Consider the following 12,320-nt stretch of genomic DNA (forward strand, 5'->3'; position numbering starts at 1 on the left):
AGAGGGATTAGAGACTGGGTACTTGGCCTAAACAGAGATACCCATCCAGCAGAGAGGACCTACTCCACTGGGAGGGAGACCCCCTCAGAGGGAGAGTAGGGAGATGCGGTGTCACACCTGTAACAAACTGGGTCACGTCACCCCGAATGGCCCATCTGTCCACTGAGGGCAAGTGCAGTCCTGGAGAAATCAAGCTTGATAGTGTTAACTGAGTGACTGAGTCTCTGGAGCAGTGATTCTCAACCTATTTGCCATTATGGGCCGTATATGCAGCTCTTTGTGTGCTGTGTGGGCTGCATCCACACAATATATATACCACCTGTACATCTGGCAGCACGGCTGGGCTGAGAGCAAGGCCGAGGAGCCTGCCTGCAAAGATGGAGGGCCCTGCCCGGTGCGGGGCACCCCTCATCCAGGGACTGCCCCCCCCCCCCCAACCCCCCCCCCCCCCCAGCCTCTCCCCCCAGCATCCAGTCACTGGGTTGGAACACGTGCCTGCCCTGCAGAGACAGGGTGCCCTGACCAAGGCAGAACAGCCCCCACCAGGGACTGCCCCCTCCAGCATCCAGTCCCCCACCTAGGGACTTCCCCCCATGTACCCCTCAGCAACTGCCATCAGCCCTCAGCCCCCCAAGGACTGCACCCAGCACTAAACCCCCCCATCCAGGGAGTGTGTCCCAGTATCTAGCCCCCATCCAGGGAGTTCCCCCCAATGACCAGCCCTACATCTAGTCTGTGTCCCCCACGCACCGGCTGCACCCCACTTCCCACAGCCCCAGCCCCCTGCACACCCCTCCCCGCACCTGTTGGTCTTCTACCAGTTGTGCAGCCCACCCTGCCCACCCGCCACTGCAGTCCTAGTGCCAGGGAACCTGCTCCAGCTGGGGTTACTGGACCTTCAACCCTGTGGGTTGTGGGGGCGCTGAGCACCCTGGCCTCCTCCTGCTGCTTGGCCCGATCCTGTAAGGGGGGCTGACTCTGGGCCCAATCCTGTAGGGTTGGCATTGCCGCTTGCCCCCTTCCTGTTCCTCCGCACCCCGCTCGGGGTCGTACCCCACTTTTTTGGCAAAACTGGCCATTTGTCCCATTTGCTCTTGCCATTGATGATCAGAGTTTTGCCAAAAAAGTCAGGACAGCCAGGACAGGGCTTAAAAAAGGGACCGTCCCAGCTAAAACAGGATGTATGGTCACCCTACTTTGTACCTGGCACTGGGCAACCCAGACAGGAGTTACTGATTCATAGAATCATAGAATATCAGGGTTGGAAGGGACCTCAGGAGGTCATCTAGTCCAATCCTCTGCTCAAAGCAGGACCAATCCCCAACTAAATCATCCCAGCCAGGGCTTTGTCAAGCCTGACCTTAAAAACCTCTAAGGAAGGAGATTCCACCACCTCCCTAGGTAACCCATTCCAGTGCTTCACCACCCTCCTAGTGAAAAAGTTTTTCCTAATATCCAACCTAAACCTCCCCCACTGCAACTTGAGACCATTACTCCCTGTTCTGTCATCTGGTATCACTGAGAACAGTCTAGATCCATCCTCTTTGGAACCCCCCTTCAGGTAGTTGAAAGCAGCTATTAAATCCCCCCTCATTCTTCTCTTCTGCAGACTAAACAATCCCCGTTCCCTCAGCCTCTCCTCATAAGTCATGGGCTCCAGCCCCGTAATCATTTTTGTTGCCCTCCACTGGACTCTTTCCAATTTTTCCACATCCTTCTTGTAGTGTGGGGCCCAGAACTGGACACAGTACTCCAGATGAGGCCTCACCAATGCTGAATAAAGGGGAATGATCACATCCCTCGATCTGCTGGCAATGCCCCTACTTATACAATGATTGGTTAAAACCAGCTTTGCAAGAAGCCTGGACTGTCATGACCATCCAAACTGATCAATGGGGTGCTGTGATCATACCCCACGAGCAAGAGGTATGTCAACATACACCCATGCTGCCTGGCACATTAGGGGATTGCCACTCTTTTCTCTTCTGTTTGTCTTCTAGAGAGAGAAGTGACAGGGGCAAAGCTGGCACAGGAGGGCGTGTGAAAACTCCCCATGTATGCTAGCAAGCGCACACATCCAGTTTGATCTAAAGGGGCCCCTGAACCTTAACACTCTAGGGGGCAGACTTTCAAGTGCTCAGTGCCCACAAATGGGACCAGATTTTCAAAGCAGCTCAGTTCAGTAGAACCTCAGAATTACGAACACCAGAGTTACGAACTGATCAGTCAACCACACACCTCATTTGGAACTGCAAGTACGCAATCCAGCAGCAACAGAGACCAAAACATTTTTTAAAAAGCAAATGCAGCACAGTACTATGTTAAATGTAAACTAGGGTTACCATATTTCAACAATCAAAAAAGAGAACACGGGGTGCCGCCCTAGCCCCGCCCCAGCCCCACCCCCTCCCACTTCCCTCCCCCCTCAGAATCTCCCTACCTGGCCCCTGCCTGCCCTCTTCTGAGACCCCCCCCCTAACTGCCCCCAGGACCCCACCCCCTATCTAAGTCTCTCTGCTCCCTGTCCCCTGACTGCCGCAACTGCTCTCTACACCCCCTTCTCCTGAAACCCCCCACTAGAACCCCCGACCAATCTAATGCCCCGTTCCCTGTCCCTTGCCTGCCCCAACTGCTCTCTACACCCCCTTCTCCTGACAGCCCCCCCAGAACCCCTGACCAATCTAACCCCCCCGTTCCCTGTCCCTTGCCTGCCCCCCCCCCCAGGCCGAGGGAGAGCTGCGACCTCCACATGCAGCCAAACACTGTGACTCTGCTCTGCGGGGGAGGAGGGAGCGGGGGAGGGGGAGGGACTCTGGCTGCTAGAGGCCCCAGTGGCTGCAAGCGGCTTTCAATCAGGCCCAGCCGTCCAATCAGCCACGCCGCACTCTGCATGAGGGGAAGGGGGAAATCCCGGACATTTCTACTTCATTAGAAATTCCCCCCGGATGGCCATTTAAAGCTGAAAAAGCCGGACATGTCCAGGGAAACCCGGACGGATGGTAACCCTAACTACTAACAAAATAAAGGGAAAGCAGCATTTTTCATAGTAAAATTTCAAAGCTGTATTAAATCAATGTTCAGCTGTAAACTTTTGAAAGAACAACCATAATGTTTTGTTCAGAGTGCCGAACATTTCAGAGTTATGAGCAGCCTCCATTCCCGAGTGTTCGTAACTCTGAGGTTTTATTATACTTCCATTGTGTCCAGATTTTCTGAAGGGGGCTCAGAACCCAATGTGGCCTCTTATTTAGGTGGCTAAATGGAAGCTAACCTGCCTGAAAATTCCAGATTAAAAGCATAGATCCACACTGCCCGTGTCCATTTTCCCTAATATGCCCACAGCCAAGGGACAGACAGCACCAGAAGAATATTAATATAATTCTGTACACACACACACAAAAAGATGCCGAATGAAGCCATATAATTGGGGCCTGATTCTCATCTTTCACTGGTGTAAATAGGAATAAAACCAATGTAACAGAAGACAAGCAGCCCATAATGCTGACTTTTGCAAAAACTTTTCTTGGGTTCTATCTGTGATGTTGCTTTCTAGAGACACTAGTTTGCCAGGGTTTGTGGGGAGAGTATGCTTCCCACAACACTGTTGAAAGTTTTTGTAAGTGGCTGGCTGAGTCCCCATTTAAAATGATTATTTGCTTAGTTATATGTTGAGGCACTTACAGCATTTTATAGGCATCTTTTTATTATTTAAATCTAAATAAATAGAAATAAAATTAAAAAACCCCAACAATATGACCTAGAATTATTTCTAAAAATCTATGTTTCCTAGGCAGAATTTTGCAGAATAGATTCAGTGGCAGTATACTAACCCCACATGTACTATATCATAGACAAGCCTAGCAGTACTGCTTATAATTTAAGGTTGCCTGACACCTCCTATTATAAGACTCTGTTTTCAGTGGCTTAAAATTATAGTTTTGTTAGTATCCACGTATTCACATATGGTACTTTTTATAGATTTTTAACAAGGCTTTCAGAATATACATTGACGGCTGTTCAGGATTTTGTTCTTTTAGTTCTTGTTTCTGATGGATCTACCCACTTGTTTGACATTGCTCTGGGAGAGAAGGCTAAAAACAAGAGTTTATTAGATGTTATAAAAATGATAGGCTGATGAAAATTTATAGCTTAGCTGAAGCATGAAGAAGATGAAAAATAGCTCTCCATTTACACGTTTGACAGTTATTTTTGCAACCAATTGGAGAATTCAAGTTTAAACACAGAGAGAGAGAGAGAGAGAGAGAGAGAGACCGCACACTGGTCTGAACTATACTACTTCTGAGATCCCAATATAATTTTTTGACAAACCTCGTCATGGTATCTGAGCTCCTGTTTGGATGAAATACTTGGTAAGATGGACTATGACATCTACTACTACTAATGTATTATTATTAGGGCTGTCAAGCGATTAAAAAAATTAATCGCGATTAATCGTGCCTTTAAACAATAATAGAATACCATTTATTTAAATATTTTTGGATGTTTTCTACATTTTCAAATATACTGATTTCAATTACAACACAGAATACAAAGTGTACAGTGCTCACTTTATATTTATTTTTATTACAAATATTTGCACTGTAAAAAAACAAAAGAAATAGTACAGTATATTTCAATTCACCTAATACAAGTACTGTAGAGCAATCTCTTTATAATTAAAGTTGAACTTACAAATGTAGAATTATGTACAAAAAATAACTGCATTCAAAAATAAAACAATGTAAAACCTATAAGTCAGCTGAGTCCTAATTCAGCCAATCGCTCAAACAAACAAGTTTGGTTACATTTGCAGGAGATAATGCTTCCCACGTCTTGTTAACAATGTCACCTGAAAGTGAGAACAGGCATTCACATGACACTGTTGTAGCCGGCATCACAAGATATTTACATGCCAGATGCAATAAAGATTCATATGTCCCTTCATGCTTCAACCACCATTCCAGAAGACATGCGTCCATGCTCATGACGTGTTCTGTCCTGTCCTCCAGTGGTTAAGGAGAACAATTTATCACCCCCCTCTTTATAACAACCTCTTCCGTACTTAAAGACTATTATCACATCCCCTCAGTCTTCTCTACTCCAGACTAAACAAACCCAATTTTTCAATCTTTCCTCATAGGTCATGTTTTCTAGACCTTTAATCATTTCTGTTGCTCTCCTCTGCACTTTCTCCAGTGTGTCCACATCTTCCCTGAAGTTTGGTACCCAGAACTGAACAGAGTATTACAGCAAGGCCTTATCAGTGCTGAGTAGACTGAAAGAATTACTTCTTGTGTCTTGCTTACAACAATCCTGCTACTACATCCCAGAATGATGTTTGCTTTTTTTGCAACTGTATTATATTGTTGACTCATATTTACTTGAGATCCACTATAACCAGGGCCGGCTCCAGGCACCAGCCCACCAAGCTTGTGCTTGGGGCGGCACCTGGAGGGGGGCGGCACGGTGCGGCGCTCCGGCTCCGGGGAGAGCGGAGCGCCGGCCGGGCACTCTGCCCTCCTCCCAGGGCTCCAGCTGCCCTCCCCCCCAGTGCCCTCCCCCTGGCTTCCAGGGAGAGCGGAGCCCCGGCCGGGGCTCACCGCCCTCCCCCCAGTCGGGGCTGGCCGCCGGGGAGAGCAGAGCCCTCCTCCCAGGGCTCTGGCCGCCCTCCCCCCCGGAGCTCTCCCCCCGGCTGCCGGGGAGAGCGGAGCCCCGGCCGGGCACTCTGGCCACCGGGGAGAGTGGAGCCCCGGCCGGGGCTCGCCGCCCTCCCCCCGGCACTCTGGCCGCCGGGGAGAACGGAGCCCCGGCCGGGCACTCCGCCCTCCTCCCAGGGCTCCAGCCGCCCTCCCCCCGGATGCTGGGGAGAGCGGAGCCCCGGCCGGGGCTCATCGCCCTCCCCACGGGGCTCCGGCCGCCCTCCCCCCCATGCCCTCCCCTGCCAGGCGGGAGGAGAGGGGGGCGGCCGGAGGCTTTTTTGCCTGGGGCGGCAAAAAAGCCAGAGCCGGCCCTGACTATAACCCCCAGATCCTTTTCTGCAATACTCTTTCCTAGGCAGTCATTTCCCATTTTGTATTTATGCAATTGATTATTCCTTCCTAAGTATACTTTGTATTTGTCCTTATTGAATTCCATCCTATTAATTTCAGGCCATTTCTCCAGTTTGACAAATTCATTTTGAATTTTAATCCTGTCCTCTAAAGTGCTTGCAACCCTTCCGAGATTGGTATTGTCTGCAAACTTTATAAGTGTACTCTCTATGCTACAGTTGAACCTCAGAGTTATGAACACCAGAGTTACGAACTGAGCAGTCAACCACACACCTCATTTGGAACCAGAAGTACTCAATCGGGCAGCAGCAGAGATGATTTAAAAAAAAAAAAAAGGCAAATGCAGTACAGTACTGTGTTAAGTGTAAACTACTAAAAAATAAAGGGAAAGCAGCATTTTTCTTCTGCATGGTAAAGTTTCAAAGCTGTATTAAGCCAATGTTCAGTTGTAAACTTTTGAAAAAACAACCATAATGTTTTGTTCAGTGTTACAAACATTTCAGAGTTGCGAACAGCCTCCATTCCCGAGGTGTTCGTAACTCTGAGGTTCTACTGTATTATTCAAACCTTTTAAGATGATATTGAATAGAACTGGACCTAGGACAGATTCCTGCAGGACCCCACTCGCTATAACCCTTCCTGCTCAATTGTGAACCATTGATAACACACACACACTTATTTTATTGTCAGAGGCCAGGGTCCTGCAATGACATCTCCATGGACAGATCTGTGCACCAACACAGATTCCCAGTAAAGTTAATAAGGCTTCCTGCCTGGATTCAGGAGTCCAACCATGTGGATCTTATCATTGGATTAGGGCCAGATTTTAGACTTGGTTTTACCTTGCATATATGGTGCTTCCTCTACATAATTCCCAATATTAATGGCCTGAATCTCAAGCCTACTGTGCAGAACTGACAACGAAATCATTAGATCTGAGATCAGAGGGACTGCAAGGTGAAACCCCAACAGGGTCTCAGATCTTCTGATTCCTAGCCCTTTGCCCCATCTCCCTCTGCCTCATTCAGTGCCATCAGAAATACAGAATCAGGACATTCCAGATTGTGGAAATCTTTATTACAGAAATGAAATCCCTGGGATTTCATGTTCCCTCTGTTGCTTATGTCTTTTTTTCTCCCTAGGATGGCGATATTGTCCTGTTTGATAGGCCCGTGTGGTAAATATGAACTCTGTCAGACTGAGCTGTGCTGGCAATACAACTTAGTCCTGACCTGATTGCAACAGTCTTGCTATGCCAGTCTCTGTAGCTCAGATTGCCTAAGTGTCCAATGAGGCGTTTGCGAACCGCTCTCTTCCACGACTCGTGTGTGACTGGTCACCTCCGGCACACTGTGTTGCTTGGGCTCCCTGGTTCTAAAACTGAATTTGTTTAAACAGAACACCACCCAGTGAATGATACATTGTGATGATGCCTGTCCATGCTCAAGCATCTTTGCTTGCCTGCCAACATGGCTCTCTGTACTAAGAACATCCATTCCCCTAACACTGCTGCAAACAAAGACTCGCTTGTGTGACTGTTTACCAAGAGCAACTGGACAGGGCACAGTAAGCAGGTGGTGCCCCCAAACCCCCTCCAAACACCACTGCACATACTGAGAGCCAAAATGAAGTCACCCCTCCTGGGGTGTGAGTTAGTCACTCAAAGGTACTTCCAGAATCCCACAAAACCCCAGCCTAAGCCTCATCCTTATCCCAGGCTTAGCTGCCCCTCCTGACTGGGTACACTGACTGTTTCTTCTTTCTGGATCAGTCTATCCCCCAATTGCTCTAACTCTTGCTTTGTCTAAGAGCTGCTCCCCTTTGCTTTATACCTGTGTGGGGAAAGAAGCCAGCTGCACCAGTGAGTCTGCAAAGCCCAGCGGGCTCACCACCTGCTAACAGGTGTGATTTTCAGGCAAACTCTGCCAGCCTGATGCAGTGATCCAATTAAGCAGCTGTTAGGAATCTGAGTGCATGTGCTTGTAAATACGGTTTTGTAGTGTCCCCCCAGCTCCAGGGAAGGATTTACACACCCACTTGGAGCTCTGAGGCACCCCTTTGCCTGGGTACATACCCAGCCTGCTCTTGCAGAGGTGCACACGATGGACAGAAGAGGCTATTTTCCCACCCCCACTGTGTACCTGCAAGGAAGACCAGAATTGTGCCCTAATTGATGCCTCTAGAGAGGTGAGCACTCAAGAATTCACATTTCCATCTCATTATTTCAAGCGCCAGGTATCACCTGTAAACAAGTAACCAAGACAGATGCTTGTAATCATCTCTCTGCTTTGGTTTAAGTAGCCGTTGAATGGATAAGGTCAGCACGTCCTTCCTTGGAGCCACTAAACTCCAGTGGAATGGCCAGAATAAACTGCAAAGAGAAACAGAGTGACTCTGATCACCGGCACGGCATAGACTACAGGGTTACAGAGAAACCCAGCTCTCTTAATGATAATACTTTGCACATCGCATTAAAAAAACAAAACAAAATAAAAACCTCCTGGTGATTTAAAAACATTAACTAATTAAGCCTCACAACACTCCAATGGGGTTTTATTTTATTATAGTAATTTCACAGATGAGCAAGTTGTTAATTGACTTGCACAAGGTCACAGAGCAAGGCACCAGCAGAGCAGAGGCTAGAATTCAGGAGTCCTGAGAACGATACCCCTGCTCTAACCACTAGAACACTCTCCATTCCACAAGAAAACCAACAGCAATTTATGGAGGAACTAAATCAACTGGTTAGAACAGGCACCTGGGAATTGTCTAAGTCGGGACATAGCTGGGGTCAAGAAAGTGACTTCCGCTGTAAGGACAGTGCTAATGACAGTCTCTAGATTGGATGATGCAAACAGCTTCTGAGGGTAACAGCTGTTTCGTTTCCCTTCCCTCAAATCCGTAGCACATTCAGCGCTGCTGAGATGGATGCACAGAGGAATGACTCACAAAGAGCCCCAACTGGTTCTGTGGGATTTGGCTTCCTTACAATGAGCTGTGATTTTACCAGCAGATGCAGTGAAGGAGGGGCACTTGGGAGTCCTCCAACCCCAACAACTCCACTATTCCCTTCACCGTCAGCTCTACTCCTAACATGCTACTTATGGTGAACATTCCTCCTCTGATTAAAAAATGCTACTTTCTCCTACAGTAATACAAATCACACGGTCACAGATACTAACGGCATTCCAGAACCCTGCAGCATAAAATCACATTACTGCCAAGAACAGCCCAGGGTCCAGGCTCCTGTGAAGGCTTCCCTCCTAAAGCACTCCTTCCTGCTGGGAATTGAGCAAGAATCTGTCCTAGAGCATTTGCCTGCTACCTATGTTAATATGGCAGTAGATACGAATCTTATGTAGCCTTGGCCACTGGTTAACTTTAAAGATATTTGCTCCATTGCCTTTTCTTTTGGCTGTGCTTTCTGATAACAGTATGGCCCTTGATAGGATTTGCAGGTGTTGCTCTCTGTTTCACTGCAATCATTGCTTTACCCTCCAGTAACAGTGACAAATTGCTCTTGAGATCTAGCAATCACAGACAAAATCGCTGATATGAAAGCCGCCCTCATCTTTGCTGGGGGAGCGAGGCTTGAATCCGAATTCAAATCCAGATCCAAATCACACAACTAACCTCTGTTTCTATAATGGGTTGAATCAAAATCCCCAATGGACAAATAACCCATATTTTGAAGTATTTGACCCTCAGATCAAGTTCAGAAGTTTGTGACTAACCTACTTGCAAGGTAGAGTATGTCTACACTGCATTCAGAGGTTTGATTGTGGCATGTGTAGACAGACCTGAGTAAGCTTTAATTTAGCTAGCTCATGTATCAATAGCAGTGAAGCCACGGCAACATGGATTACCATATGGGCTAATTGCTCCAGTATGTATCCAGGCTCCCTAGTGGGCTTGAACTCAGGTGGCTAGCCCATGCTGCAGCCTGTGCTGCCGCAGCTCAGCTACTCTTGGTGCCCAAGCTAACTTTAATCTAGCTACACATGGTGCAATCACACATCTTATTGCAATGTAGACATACCCTTAGCAGGCCCATATCTATTTGCAATGTGTTTCAGTCCTGCTCTCTCCCGCCATGGTATTGGAGAATGTTTCACAGTTAAACATTCTGAATAAAAACAAGATGTTCTTGAGAAATGACTGCCAGCCATGATGATTGGTGTGGTTGTTTTGTATCATGGACTACGCCCCACCAGGGACTTAGCCATAGTGACAACTTAAATTATATCACTTGTGACTCATTTCAAATTGATGGAAGGATTCTACTTACTCCCCCTCCTGTCCTGTAACTCACATATCTATTAGGGGGTGACACCCTCCTACATTTCTTTCAGTTCTTTAGTGCTTGCCATGGAAATATCAATTGGTAAATATTTCTCTTGCATCTTTTTATATATAAAAGAGGGCGGTCATAGAAGTTCTGATCATTCTAGTCAAAGAAAGACTATGTTTCATGAATTTTCTTAGTAGAATTATAGCAAAAAGTTATTTACTCTGATGTTCATTTCCATCTTTATAGGAGAAATATTTCTTGCATGAAAAACAGCAGGAGTGGCTGATTTTTATGGCTCATTTTGTCAGCTATTAGCCAATTCGAGTGAGCCAAATATACACTAACAACTGAGAGAATATTGATAGGAATCTCAACACTTGACACGAACTGTAAGCTACTTCAACAAAAAATGTTTAGACTATATGGGGACATGTAACAAAACGAAAAAGGCAACAGTGCCAATAATACTTAATTATGGAGAAATGAAAGGAAGCCTTTTACATCTGGTTTGGCATCATCCCAAAACACAGAATTAATTCCTGAGAGGGTGAGAGAAGACATCTAGAGAGGAAACTGAAAACCATGATAATGAAGGGGCTGAAAACTTTTAATTGACCAGATTTCAAACAAGGAAAACCAAGCTTTGTCCCTACCAAGAGCTGCACTGGCGGCTATACAAGAACTCAGGGGCTGCACCTAGAGGAGAAGACTGCAGCCAATCTCAACTTGCAGGTGTGACCCACAGAGACCCATAGAGACTACAGGTCCCAGCATGCCAGGTTCTCAAAGTCAGACCCCCTCAGCTCAAGATGGAATATAGCAGTGTTTTCCAAAGTGCGTGGCATGTCCTGCAGAGGAGGTGGCATGAAGGACTATCTCAAGGGCACAGACGGGCATTTCAATTGTTTTCCAGAGTCTCACCTTTCATTTAAAAAAAGAAGTCCCTAGCTGTTAATGGTTGTGAAGTAAACCTTGAAAATGTGACCTTAGTGTAACCAAGGCAACATGTGCCTAAATTTTCAGACAGCCTGAAATGTGAACTACCCCCAATAACTCACCTTGGGTAGGCCTTTAACAACACATGGCAGAGTCAAAAAGGGGGAGTACAATTCATTTTATTTTACTGAAGGCAGGCGGAGGACCTCAACTTTTATTAAAGATAAGGTGACCATATTTCCCAAAGGGAAAATGGGACACCGTGTGGGGCTGACCCAAGCCCCCCTCTCCGCCAGGTTGGCCCAAGCTGCTAGCCCAAGCCCCCCTTCCTGCGCAGGGTTGGCATCTCTGCTTGCTCTGCCTGCCCCTGCACGAGGCTGACGCTGGCATTGCTGCTCATTCGAGCCCTGCCTCCCACCCTGCGCGGGGCTGGTTTCGCCAGTTGCCCCCCGGCACCCCACTTTTTTGACAGAAGTGGGCATTTGGCCTGTTCCTTTTGCCTCTGATCAAGTTGGCAAGAGAAAATGGGACAAATGGCCACTTTTGCCAAAAAAGTTGGGACGGCTGGGACAGGGCTTAAAAAAGAGACTATCCTGGCCAAAACAGGATGTATGGTCACCCTAATTAAAGATGAACGTAACCAGGGACACACGTTGGTATGCAGATCATACAGCCCTGATTTCGGGTCATAACTTCCAGTCTGGAATTCCCAATGGAGGAGTGAAAGGAGTGGAAGAGCTATACCTAGAGGGATGGATATTAGATCTATCATAGGGTATTTCTAATGCACCAATCACTGTGGTATCTAGCCATGAGTAACTGATGGAAAAGACCTTTTTTGCTTTCATAGTCCAGGGTCGGACGGTCACATGGTGTTTGGCTGAGGAGAGTGGTAACACTGCAGTGTCACAACAATGGAGGTAGTTGGCATCACAGTGGCCTGGCTTCTTGTTTGAACAAGCTTAATAGTGACAGAGAAGGAGGAGGATTTGTACACGGTCATAGGTAGGGAGTGAACCTGTGGTTGGGATGGGCACCCATTT

Source organism: Trachemys scripta, chromosome 4 (assembly GCF_013100865.1).
Source record: "Trachemys scripta elegans isolate TJP31775 chromosome 4, CAS_Tse_1.0, whole genome shotgun sequence".
NCBI classification, from domain to species: Eukaryota; Metazoa; Chordata; order Testudines; family Emydidae; genus Trachemys; species Trachemys scripta.